This window comes from Oncorhynchus gorbuscha, linkage group LG08 (assembly GCF_021184085.1).
Source record: "Oncorhynchus gorbuscha isolate QuinsamMale2020 ecotype Even-year linkage group LG08, OgorEven_v1.0, whole genome shotgun sequence".
Taxonomy (NCBI): Eukaryota; Metazoa; Chordata; class Actinopteri; order Salmoniformes; family Salmonidae; genus Oncorhynchus; species Oncorhynchus gorbuscha.
Genome location: NC_060180.1, coordinates 37,385,868 through 37,399,496, shown reverse-complemented (window position 1 = coordinate 37,399,496; position 13,629 = coordinate 37,385,868). Strand labels below are relative to the sequence as shown.

The 13,629-nt window shown below is 42.9% G+C and overlaps 1 long non-coding RNA gene across 3 annotated transcripts; it reads right to left on the bottom strand.

Moving 5' to 3' along the window:
* Positions 1 to 7,666: 7,666 nt before the first annotated feature.
* LOC124040853 lies at positions 7,667 to 13,113 on the bottom strand. Of its 3 annotated transcripts, XR_006839809.1 has the most exons (5): positions 12,972 to 13,113; positions 12,386 to 12,466; positions 10,756 to 11,389; positions 9,271 to 9,474; positions 7,667 to 8,424 (listed from the first exon to the last, which is right to left on the bottom strand). It is a non-coding gene; the product is annotated as an uncharacterized LOC124040853 (long non-coding RNA). The 3 variants fall into 3 exon arrangements; XR_006839807.1 differs by having other exon boundaries at positions 7,667 to 9,474; XR_006839808.1 differs by lacking the exons at positions 12,386 to 12,466; positions 12,972 to 13,113 and adding an exon at positions 12,114 to 12,275 and having other exon boundaries at positions 7,667 to 9,474.
* Positions 13,114 to 13,629: the final 516 nt, after the last annotated feature.

Here is a 13,629-nt window from a genome sequence, read left to right as displayed (position 1 = left end):
GCCATTCATCTCTGCCTTGGCAAAATTGGACTGTTCTCGTAGAACCACATCGCATTGGAGAGTAGTCTATACCACCCATTTTCAAGTCCATTCGCTCATTTTTCATGACTCTGACATGCAGTAATGATAAAAGGTGATGTAATGGCCTGAAGTTCTTGACATTTTGCCATAACTATTGTGAATGTTTTACCCTGGCTATATCTGCGACATACTTTTTGATAGATTATTTTGGGGACTCTCCAACATCACCCTGGAGAGGAGCACTGGGAATGGACAAGCAAAATATTTTGCTCATCTGCCTTTGACCAAGTGGGCACTGCTTATCACAGGGCGGCATCAGTGCTCACCTAAAAAGCCCATATTCCACTGGTTGAGAGAAATTGTCATTGTTTTGGGGCACAATTATGTGAGGTTTTATGTGTTGTTGGGAGGTGCATCTTGGTCAGTTTAGCTCAGAAAATGCTGCCCTCGTTAATCATCTTGGTCAGTTTAGCAACAGGCGGGAACCTACTCCTGCCTAATGAGGAGTAGGCCCTGTGAATATCATATGGAAAGTTAAGAAATGTCCTCTGGAGCATATATGTGACCACATGAAGGGAGCAGAGGTAATTGTGTTTGTGGGAGGATTCTAATGTGAACTAAACTACCAGTATGGGGTTTCCCAGCATCACAAGGAGGCTGTGTGATTGGGCATGCTCATTTTCACATCGAGAGGTAATATTGTCATGGAGCGAGCTGCCTGTTTGTTGTTACATTGCAAACTGGGTAACAAAGCATGTGAGTTTCAGTGGCAGTTCACGGTGAGGGATTACTTCTATTTTAAATGACTGTGTGTTTCAGTGCAGGTTTGTATTGATATTGTAGAATACAAGAGGGTAATGAAACTCGAAAGTAAGTGTCAGGTAATAGCTAGAGCTCAGCACCACTGTAATACCAAAAATGCCAATCAATGCTAAATGTGTACAACCAAACAAAAATACATTATTATTAATCAATTATTTCCATTATTACATTCAGTGCATGGGTCATGCTCGCTCTCGAAAACTAGGCAGCATTCTCCCTTCTCACTACAGTGCTCAGACATTAACGTCATCCGCGACTGCCTTATGTGAACTATAATTCCGACGCGGAGTCATAACGTCAAGGTCAAATAATCATCTCTTGCGCTACAGCTTGCTACAGCTTTTGAAACATATGGCATTATCTTTCATCAGGGAGATGCAGTTTTGCACAGATCCATACATCAATGGGTGCTTCCATCCAACGAAACTTCTGCTACACTTCCCGAGTTACGTTTACAGACAGGTGTTCTGAGCATGCTGAATAGCTACTAGACCTCGTCTTCCATTTTCCGTAAACAAGCGCTGTAAACATGGATATAGGGCCGTGTGGGAACCCTAACAAGGTGTATCAATTTAACCCTTTTTTGTATGATTATTTCTCGCTGATATGAAAGATAAACATCCTTGTGCTTATTAATGTTCAGACTGAGCGTCGGGGATCATAACAAAACTCCCCCTCCAGAAGACTCCTTCGTCCAATGACTCTTATGTGTAATGTAATGGAACTGAGCGTCATGATCAATGGCTAGTGGGTCATGCTAGTTCTTTTGCAAGAGTGAAAAATACATTCTTGAACATCAATGCATAATGACAAGTTGTGGGAGAGAGAACTTTAAAGTGGCGTTATCATCACATAAAACGATGTGATCATTCAGGAGTTTTCCCATACACCTGCCCTCTACAATACAGTATGTTGAAGAAGACTCCATAAAATATATTACACTCATGTATAACCATAACATAAGCCAATGAAAAGGGGTGATAACAAAATAAATACAGTAAAACCGAAACATTTAGGGAATTACAATTTCTTTGGTGTCTTGTGGTAGACATTTTAATACCACTCTTAAACGTAAGAACAACTGTTAACTAGCTAACGTTGCCCATGAACGGAAGTTAGGATACCTGGCTAAAATGCTTGCTCGCTAGCCTAAGACAACAACAAAAATAAAATTGTGTACTGTATGACAGAGTGATAAACCGCTTCGTCTACATGAAAGAGAGGAGGGTGGCATTGGCGTTTCTCTACAAGTCAGGCGAGTCAGAAACATGGACAGTCACATCATATTTAGCGTACATAGATTGGACTAAATCGTTTTTTGGTGTCTTTTAGTTGTCACTGTATTAGATTAAGCATTGGTGATTTGATGATGTTGAAGTTGAAATGGTGCTGGAATAGTGGAGGCAGCTCCTGTTTGCTTTGTGACTTGCGGTAACTCTCTGTGGTTCTAAATCAACAGCTCTTCAGTAGTCCGAAAATGTCGTAAACATTAACTTGCTTGACCATGCTGTAACCACTAGGCTACCTGCCGCCCCAACGTTACCTTGCTTGACCATGCTGTAGGTCATGTAACTGTTTGTTACATGCAACATGCTTTGTGGACTTCACCGGTTTTGCACTCCGGTTTTGTGATGAAATAAAAGGTGTGGTTTAATTTAGTCTGCCACTGTGTCTTCTTATTGTCTCGGCCTTCAGGCCTATATATCACGGTCGCAAGGCATATGAACTAACAGGTTATAGAACAAACAACACAATTATCACAACACATAGGTTGTAATATGGCCTTTAAAAAAAAAATACTTCCCCATTGATTTTACCCACACACAGCTAGTGGGAAAGAGCGAAAAATAAGAGATTTAATAGCAATTAAACTGTTATGAGCTACTTCACTCGGTCCTCAAGTTTTTCCTGACCACATGACCTGACCAGGGAGAACTTGGGGGTCCTAGTAATGAGCCACATCAGTACTGAATATGGTTGTCATACCCATGAAGGTGTTGAAGCATTGGGGCTTGTTGTCCCAGTAGATACCCAGGAAGTAGACAGGGACTCCAGATGATGTCCAGGCCGATACCACACACCACCGGCTCAGAGTACAGCGAGAAGACAAGCAGGAAGGCCCAGAACAGCAGGTAGATGACTGGCCACACCAGGCTCACCCGATGACAGGACAGCCAACAATCTATACACAAACTATACACAGGGGTAGGCAAATAGATTCAGCTGCAGGCCGATTTTTGTCAGAGCGGATGGTTGAGGTCCGAACAGAATGATAATAATTTGTACATGGAAAGTTATCTCCCACAGGCAGCCTGTTGCAGACCCCTGCTATACGCAATATTGTACGTCAATTAATTAATTCATTAATCTATACATCTAACACACAAACATTCAATTAATTGTAATACAAACTAAGTACAGAGTACAATTGAACAATGCACAGAGAACACAACATGTGCTTTGAACATGATGGCATCGTGCATGTGTCAGCGTGTACTTGTCATAAAACAAGAGTAGACCCATTACTCAATATGGTCCTGACCGCAGTCAGGATGAGGAAACCAAGATTGAACTCTTTGGCCTAAATGCAAAGGGGATGTTTGTCAGTGGCAGGGACTGGGAGACGAGTCAGGATTGAGGCAAAGATGAACGGAGCAAAGTACAGAGAGATCCTTCATAAAAACCTACTCCAGAGCACACAGGACCTCCGACTGGGGCGAATGTTCACCTTCCAACAGGACAACGACCCTAAGCACACAGCCAAGACAACGCAGGAGTGGCTTTGGGATAAGTCTCAATGTCCTTGAGTGGCCCAGCCAGAGCCCGGACTTGAACCCGATCTAACATCTCTGGAGAAACTTGAAAATAGTTGTGCAGCATCGCTCCCCATCCAACCTGACAGAGCATGAGAGGATCTGCAGAGAAGAATGGGATAAACTCCCCAAATACAAGTGTGCCAAGCTTGTAGCGTCATACCCAAGAAGACTTGAGGCTGTAATCGCTGCCAAATATGCTTCAACAAAGTACTGAGGAAAAGGTCTTAATTCTTATGTAAATGTGATATTTCCGTAAAAATAAAAAATGACTGTTTTTGCTTTGTCATTATGGGGTATTTTGTGTAGATTAATGAGGAAAACATTTTTCTCATCAATTTTAGAATAAGGCTGTAACGTAGCAAAATGTGGAAAAAGTCAAGGGGTCTGAATACATTCCGAAGGCACTGTACATATCACTGGTACACAGCATCAGTATGGTTGACATACACTGAAAGTAAGATAGTGGAACAAAAAATATCCATTAATTTCCCAGTCTAATTGGACATTAAAAGTCTACCCTTGAGAGATCAGAGTACATAGAAAGAGTAGCACAGAGTGAACTGGTATCATATGTTTGATGATGTGTTAGTGTGTGTGTGAGACTGAGGAAGAGCGATGCGTTGTTGTCAGGTAGAGTAAGTACGCGAGAGAGAGAGAGAGAGAGAGAGAGATATGGCCTTCCCTCGCTCCAGCGTGCGAGAGAGAGATGGCCTTCCCTCGCTCCAGCGCGCAAGAGAGAGATGGCCTTCCCTCGCTCCAGCGGGCGCGAGAGCGAGAGAGATGGCCTTCCCTCGCTCCAGCGCGCGCGAGAGAGATGGCCTTCCCTCGCTCCAGCGTGAGAGAGAGAGAGATGGCCTTCCCTCGCTCCAGCGCGAGAGAGAGATGGCCTTCCCTCGCTCCAGCGCGAGAGAGAGAGAGAAAGAGATGGCCTTCCCTCGCTCCAGCGCTAGAGAGAGAGAGGCCTTCCCTCGCTCCAGCGCTAGAGAGAGAGAGAGAGAGATGGCCTTCCCTTGCTCCAGCGTGGTGCAAGAGAGAGAGAGGCCTTTCCTCGCTCCAGCGCGAGAGAGAGAGATTGCCTTCCCTCGCTCCAGCGCGAGAGAGAGATGGCCTTCCCTGTTCCAGCGCGCGCGAGAGAGAGAGAGATGGCCTTTCCTCGCTCCAGCGAGATGGCCTTCCCTCGCTCCAGCGAGAGAGATGGCCTTCCCTCGCTCGAGAGATGGCCTTCCCTCGCCCGAGAGAGAGAGATGGCCTTCCCTCGCCCGAGAGAGAGAGATGGCCTTCCCTCGCCCGAGAGAGAGAGATGGCCTTCCCTCGCTCCAGCGAGAGAGAGGGAGAGATGGCCTTCGAGAGCACTGAGAAACTGGAAAAATAGTTGTTTCTTTTGGGCACACAAAGAATGAAGTAACAGTCAATTGATAAAATATACAGGTGATGACAAATTAGATATTAAAGTTTAGAATATTTGCATGAAAATCTGTTGCCAATTAAATGATTTCCATTTAATTGGCAAAAGATTTTCATGCAAATATTCTAAAATCTGCATAAAAACAATAAGCACATTTTCCCACCAGAGAGATGTTTCCATCAAACTGACTTGTCGCAGATAAAAGTCTGTGTGTGATGACATAGTGCACATCAGATTAACTTTTGCAGTTAAATTCCCATGTACGGAATAAAAATACAAGATAAATTGGTTTCCACCGCATTTTAAACTCTGCTGATTTGTCACCATAAATGTTTGCATTATATTGCGAATGTGCCCACTCTGGTCTTGGTAGGTGTGTTCTAGCCAACAACTGGCAGATATAGTGCAGGTAGGTTACCTACAAAATGTAATTATTATGAACAAAAGAGCGAGATTATTTGTATTTGTCAAACGGCATGTCAGATTCATGTCACCAGAATAAGACTATCGATATCCACTGGAAAGGAGCAGCAAGATCACTGTGCACTTTCACCACCCTGTGAAGTTCATTATAACTTATTTCATCTGTAGCCTTATAAACTGCATGCTTTCCCGAGTCGTAGTGGAAGGACCACACAACAGTATCATGGTTATTATATCAATATTTTAGCATAAAGTCATTTCCACAGCCATGTCACATAATACATTTTACAGACACAAAAAGATCACATTGTCGAGTGTAAATTTGTTTAGTCAACATTTGGAAAGTACACAGACAAATGTTCCGTTTTCATCAGGCCTGTCGTGACATTTTTTTTCTTTCCGACATGTACTTTACTTGCATAAAAAGGTTGGATGGAAACATGGTTATTAATGGATATAGTGGCACGGAGAGATGAAATACAAGGGACAGAAATCGAGAAAAGATTGCACAGGAAGGAACTGAAATGTGACCATAGGGTAATTTTAATTTTAATTTTAATTGTACCTTTATTTAACCAGGCAAGTCAGTTAAGAACACATTCTTATTTTCAATGACTGCCTAGGAACAGTGGGTTAACTGCCGGTTCAGGGGCAGAACGACATATTTGTACCAGCTCGGGGGTTTGAACTCGCAACCTTCCGGTTACTAGTCCAACGCTCTAACCACTAGGCTACCTTGCCGCTCCGATTTGGGTCAAATTGGGGTTCTAGCACACCTGTAGAGGCTCCTCTGTGACATAGTTGAGGAAGTTCCATCCCCTGCAAGCAAAGGAGCCCGGTAGGAAGAAAAGGGCTATCTGGCTAATGTCGTAGGGCTGGAAAGTCTCGAACGCATGCGCCGGCTCCAGACAGTAATACTTTCCTGGGTACACACACAACACATAGTGGGTGGGTGGTGGAATCAGTGTGTGTGTATTACATTTGGCCGGATGTATGGAGCGTGGTCAGAGATTATGAGTGGGAATTAGAGGTATGTGGATTTTAATCCCCTCTTTCACATCACGATAATGCAATCCCCCAGAAAGCACGAGTTAACAGTATTGTGGTGTTTTTGGCACTACTTTAAGGTTCTTTAGCTATTTACCCCCTCTCACATCTTGTGATTACTACTGAGCGTTTCATATTTTCTTGGTGAATTACAGAGCCGACGAGCTGCTCAGTTTTAGTAGTGGCCTCAGACACTTTGTCCAGCAGGGGGGAGACAAAGATTAAGGCTGTAAAGTGTGTAAGTAGGCCCAGAGTCGATTTACAGTATGAGTATGTAAATGTGAAGTGAGTCATAAAACAAAGACAGTTACAGATACTTAAAGTGAATGAGTGAGACAGAGACAGGGAGAGCCTACCTTTGTGATGATAAGCCCCCAGGCAAGTAGCTTCCGATTATGGCAGCCCCCCCCCCCCCGCACCTCTCTGATTCAGGTTGGGTTAAATGTGGAAGACACGTTTCAGTTGTAGAACTGACTAGGTATACCCCCTTTCCCAGTAGTGAGAACATCCTGAACACACGTGGCCCAGCGCACACTGGAGGAGTTCACCCATGTCAGCAAAAAAAATGTGAGGAAGGGAGGAAGAGAGTCACATCTCACAAAAATAGCATTCAGTAACACAACACACGTTGCCTACAGTAACATACTCGATTGGGTAATATGGGAGTAATTCTGAGAAAGAGAGAGCAAAACTGATATTTAAAAAAATATCCTCATATCTTTATTGTCCATGTTACAGACAACAACGGTCTTCTGCTCGTTCTCAGAGCGCACTCGTTTGCCTGAACTGTTTTTGTTTCTGACTGTTGGGTGATCTTCTCTTAGATAATTGCAATAATGACCTCTGATGCTGTAGTTCTCTGAGGGACTCACGTAGACAGACGGGGGGGGCTCCCTGGGGGGGAAGCAGCAAGGCAAGTGTGGCTGCAGGACGTAGGTGGAGAAGGTGATGACAGTCTGGTTGGTGGGGTAGATCACAGTGGGTGGACAGACTAGAATTGTTTAAGGTCATCCTATTTTCCCAAGTAAAATGCTCACTAACAGGAATGTAAATACATTTGTGCACAGAATTTCAAGTGAAATAAGCTTTTTGTTCGTGTGGAAAATGTCTCTGATCTTTTATTTCAGCTCATGAAACCAACACTTTACATGTTGCGTTTATATTTTTGTTCAGTATACTTCACAAGAATGAGTAAATAGCATTATAAATGACAATATGTTCAGAATTTAATGTATTGATCAGACAGTTATTCACTAATTTACAATTGGCCAACATTGCCAAAATATTGATCAACTTGAACACCCATGAGAAATAATGGTAAGACATCATTTGAATGAGAAACAAATATATTAGAGGCATAGAGCCTAATATAGGCATTTGGCAACCCTACAGTGTGCAGGATCTCATTCATTTGTACAATTTGTAACACTCATCTCCCATTCAAATGCTTGAAAAAAAACTATAAAAAGTAACAAAAGGTGATATCTTATGACGTAAAAGTTCATTGCTTTAGAAAATGCAACCAACTACAGAGATTGATGGGAGGGGAGCGGGAGAGGAGGGGGACCCATGTACCTTGCTTCAATTATGCAGGCTTCAGTCACGCACTTGGCTTCAGTCATTCCCAAGATTGAAGCGGGAGACAAATCCAGCTAGGGCTTCCTCCTTGTCAGGCCTCTGTCATGGAGGCCTCTCACACTGGGCACAGGGGTTCTGCGATGGACAGCTTGCACAGCATCCCCACATACAGTGCTGGATCAAGGGTGACCTAGTTGAAGAGGAGATCCAGGAGCCTGTTCTGCACAGCTTCCCAGGCAACCATCACAGCAGGAATGCTGTCATACAAAAATCAGCTTTCCCAAGGTAAAGAAGGGGGATATGCTGTGAAGCCTGTGAAGGCGGACCCAACATGCTGTCAGTCATAGTTTTAAATCAATTGAGCATTTCCAGGCAGGCATATTCCAAATACAAACACTGCAATGTTTCACCAAAAAAAAGCATGTCCAAATATTTTCTCAAAAATACCAGAAACAAATTGTAGAATGAGTAGATCACTACATAAACAACTTGATAGCATTATATCTCAGAGCAGTAAATTAAAGGAGATTAAATTCACTAGCCATTTTAACAAACATTTCCCCTTTCAAAAACATTATAGGCTGTGCACACACGTCACATGATTGTAATTTTCGGTGCAGCCCGTCCACCCATTATGAAAAGCAGCCACTAAACAGTTCTCTTTTTACGGCATGCTGGTAAGTAACGCGCTAGCTAAAAGTCACTACACAGATGAGAAGGGGTTGGTTACCAGTATCGTTCTGCTTGCGCTATTTTACGGTTTGTAAACAAAGCCGTATGACGCACACATGCGATGAGTGTTTTAAGGTGTTAACAATACATATTTAAATTAGTTAAGATTGTAAAATGCTACCATTGGTGTATACAATTACACAGGGGATGGGGGGACTACTTGCTTTATGATAAACTGTGTAAATGTACCAGCTACAGTCATTTTTCATACTTGGGTCACCCAACTATGAACTGGATTCATCAAAATATCATTCAATGTGATGAAAAACATGATTTCCACTAGTTGGGACCTTTAAGTTGGACATGTGCTCTTCATGACAGAATTGTCAAATAAAAAGTTCTCCCACCAAGTTACACTATCCAAAAATGGATTCATTTCGTGTAATGACCAACATGCATTATCTCATCACCGTGCATTTCTCTCACCCGGCAAGTCCTCCCAAAGACCTCCTTGACGTATGAGTAGTCTCCTCCAGACTTAGGGATAGTGGCGCCCAGTTCAGCAAAGCAGTGCACCAATGGCTGTGATCACTCCGGTGACAATCCACACTACGAGAGCCAGCCCCACAGAGCTGGCATTCTCCATAACGCCCTTTGGGCTCACAATGATCCCTGACCCGATTATGTTACCTGAGACAAAGAGACAGGGAGGATTAGGAAGGTGGAAATGCTGCATCAATCTTTCAAAAGTGGCGAGTAAAATACTCACTTTCCTCTTCCACATTTATATCAGTATCAACACACACCAACTACATCTTCAGACTACTGGTTGTGATTCAGAAACATAAGATCAGGATTATCCGAAAGTTTTTGGAGATCTCATTATCTGGGTTAATACGGTAGCTCAAAACAGGGCAGCGGCGTAAAACAACCAACTGCTGACCGTGATCAGGTTTCTGACCGTGATCAGGTTTCTGACCGTGATCTGACCGTGATCAGGTTTCTGACCGTGATCATCAGGTTTCTGACCGTGATCTGACCGTGATCAGGTTTCTGACCGTGATCAGATTTCTGACCGTGATCTGACCGTGATCAGGTTTCTGACCGTGATCTGACCGTGATCAGGTTTCTGACCGTGATCTGACCGTGATCAGGTTTCTGGCCGTGATCTGACCGTGATCACTCTCTGATTCAGAGTGGTTCGGTTAAATGCAGTAAAACATATTTCAGTTGAACAATTGACTAGGTGCCCCCCTTTCCCTGAAGAACTACTGCTCTGTAGGTTTTCGCTCCAACCTTAATCTAGTGCACCTGATTTTAATAATTAGCTTGTTGCTAAACGGAATCAGGTTAGTTACAACTGGGGAGAGGGAAAACCTACAGGGGGTAGCTCTCTAGGAACAGGGTGAGCGAGCCCTGGTGTAGCCTATTTTATAGAACTGAGTGAGGTTATTATCTTGTCTCGGTGCAGGAGATTTGCAGCATGCTTCTTGTGAATGGTGCGGCCTTGGCCACTATGCTGATGATGTAAAGTGCAGCCTCTACACGGGCCAAGCATTAGTGAGATGACTTTTTATCTACTTTCTCTGCATGTGGGTGGGATGGCTGCTGCTCTGTGACAGCCATTTAGAACAAATCCACATATTGGTGAAATAGACACGACTCACACGAGCACATAACGCGTTATGTTGGGCCCTGTGCATTTTCTTGCTATGACAAAAAAAAAAACTGTCCGAAGGATGTAGTCTGGCCAGTAAAGAACAGACTGGAAAAAGCGAGGTTTTGAAGATTCTGTTCAGATCTACTGTGAAATGAGCACTGTTAACTGTGCAATCTGTGAAAGGTTCTTTACTCTGCTAGGTTCTGCAACAACAACAAAATATCCATGTCAGGTTGGATCTCAGGTGGTCACAAGAAGATTGAGGAAGTCATTATAGATGGGATGAAAGATGAGCATAATGATTTACCCACAATAATTCCACGCGCGCTGACAAGGCCAATCTCTTTCTTCAGGGCCACTCTTCCCAACCTCTCTTCACTGGATTAGGAGGTGGTGGTATCCCCGTCCCCCGCTGCCTTGGACCGTCGGTCATCCAAGATTACTGTTGTTGGATGAAATGCGCAGCTGCAGTACGACCTAGGTCAGTTTCGTGTTACCTGCACTAATGGAGAATTTTATTTATGTGGGTCTATAGCAAAACAATAAAAGTCTTAGCTACTAGACTACTAAAAACACATTTCCAAATGGCAAGAGTCAGATTATTCTCTATATTCAACTAATAGAAGGTGTTCAGAGGTGCCTTAATGGCTGCCCAGTAGTGTTTTCCTGTCAGTCAGAGTGTGTGGATTACACTGAATTACTGCTATTATTAGAAACTACATCACTTCATAAATAAGGACTGCAACCAGCCAGCCCAGCTCCAACTAGCAGAAATAGGCTGATGATGTGTTAGTGTGTGTGAGAGAATGAGGAAGAGCGATGCGTTGTTGTCAGGTAGAGTAAGTAGGACTGAACAGCAGGGCTGGGATCAGGGTGCAGCGTTTCAAATAAATCATGGCCAGGAGTCGAGGGAGATGGCCTTCCCTCGCTCCAGCAACAAACAGCCTGAATAAGAGAGAGAGAGAGAGGAGAAGAACAACATTAACAAAGTCAGCACTGAGAAACTGGAAAAACAGTTGTTGCTTTTGGGCACACAAAGAATGAAGAAACAGTCCTTTGATAAAATATACAGGTGATGACAAATTGGATATTAAAGGCAGTAATATTCATTTGGCAACAGATTTTCATGCAAATGTTCTAAAATCTGCATAAAAACAATAAGCACATTTTCCCACCAGAGAGATGTTTCCATCAAACTGACTTGTCGCAGATAAAAGTCTGTGCGTGATGACATAGTGCACATCAGATTAACTTTTGCAGTTAAATTCCCATGTACCGAATAAAAATACAAGATAAATTGGTTTCCACCGCATTTTAAACTCTGCTGATTTGTCACCATAAATGTTTGCATTATATTGCGAATGTGACCACTCTGGTCTTGGTACGTGTGCTCTAGCCAACAACTTGCAGATACAGTGCAGGTAGGTTACCTACAAACTACTTATTCAGGCTGTCAGATTATTCTCTATATTCACTAATAGAAGGCGTTCAGAGGTGCCTTAATGCCTGCCCAGTAGCGTTTTACTTGTCAGAGTGTGTGGATTACACTGAATTACTGCTATTATTAGAAACTACATCACTTCATAAATAAGGACTGCAACCAGCCAGCCCAGCTCGAACTAGCAGAAATAGGCTGCTGAAGACAATATTGTAAGCCTACTGTACTCACCGGGAGGTGCACATCAAAAATAACAATGGTAGGCTGGTCAATGGCAAGCAATTTACACTATCAGTAAACTACTTATTTCCAAGAACGCATGTTGTGCCAGATCAATATAACTTGCCAATGATGAAGTTTATTTTCATTTGTCCCAAAGTGATTTGTTTAAAAAATATATGCATTATATAGCTTAGTTATGAGTGCAATTCAGATTGGATGTTAACAATATAGCCTATGCCATTGCAATCTTTGACAGCCTCAAATCAAAGGGATTGACCCACCTCATTCTCAGAGTTGCCGTGATTTTCTAAATGAAGAATCTCCAGCATCCTGTTGTCAGCACATTCGACAGCTGTTTTTTTCTGGATAAATGAAAAAATGTAACACCATTTGCTTGAAATGCTAATTTCGAACCAATCAACATGGCCGGGGCGTCAATGTATTATTTTACTGTAAGAATGCTTCGGTATTAACTCATTTTTGTTTCTATTAGTTTGGGAAAATTCAAGCGGAGGTAGAATGATAAAGTATTTTAATAAATGAAATAGGAGGGGATTAAGTAGCCATCACATTATAGCACTAACACTGAATAATGCCAGCGTTATCTGTGAGTTGTCTGAAAACTTCCTCTAAAACAGACAACATGGAGTCAACCATGTCTTCTGGCTGGAGGCTACATATTACTCAACTAGACCACCACAGCTGGCGGTTTGTTTTTCTCATAACAGGAGCCACTCAGTCATTACAAAACTCTTGCAAAAAAAACTTATTACGGTCAACAACAAAAAAACATGCATTTTATAGATGTCATTCTGCCTGACTGCCATAATGACACTGATCATGCATGCACATTTTGCTTACACGCACCAAGTGACTAGTCATTTTCAATCTCTCCCTATCACAGTCTGCTGTCCTCACTTGCTTCAAGATGTCAAGGGGACAGATAGACATTTCACCTTGTCGAAATATATAAACTCAGCAAAAAAAGAAAAGTCCCTTTTTCAGGACCCCATCTTTCAAAGATAATTTGCAAAAATCAAAGTAACCATAGATCTTCATTGTAAAGGGTTTAAACACGGTTTCCAATGCTTGTCAATGAACCATAAACAATTAATGAACATGCACCTGTGAAACAGTCGTTAAGGCACTAACAGCTTACAGACGGTAGGCAATTAAGGTCACAGTTATGAAAACTTAGGACACTAAAGAGGCCTTTCTACTGACTCTGAAAAATACCAAAAGAAAGATGCACCGGGTTTCCTGCTCATCTGTGTGAACGTGCCTTAAGCCTGCTGCTAGAAGGCATGAGGAGTGCAGATGTGGCCATGGCAATAAATTGCTATGTCCGTGCTGAGACGCCTAAGACAGTGCTACAGGGAGACAGGACGGACACCTGATTGTCCTCGCAGTGGCAGACTGTAACAACAACTGCACAGGATCGGTACATCTGAACATCACACCTGCGGGACAGGTACAGGATGGAAGCAACAACTGCTCGAGTTACACCAGGAACGCAAAATCCCTC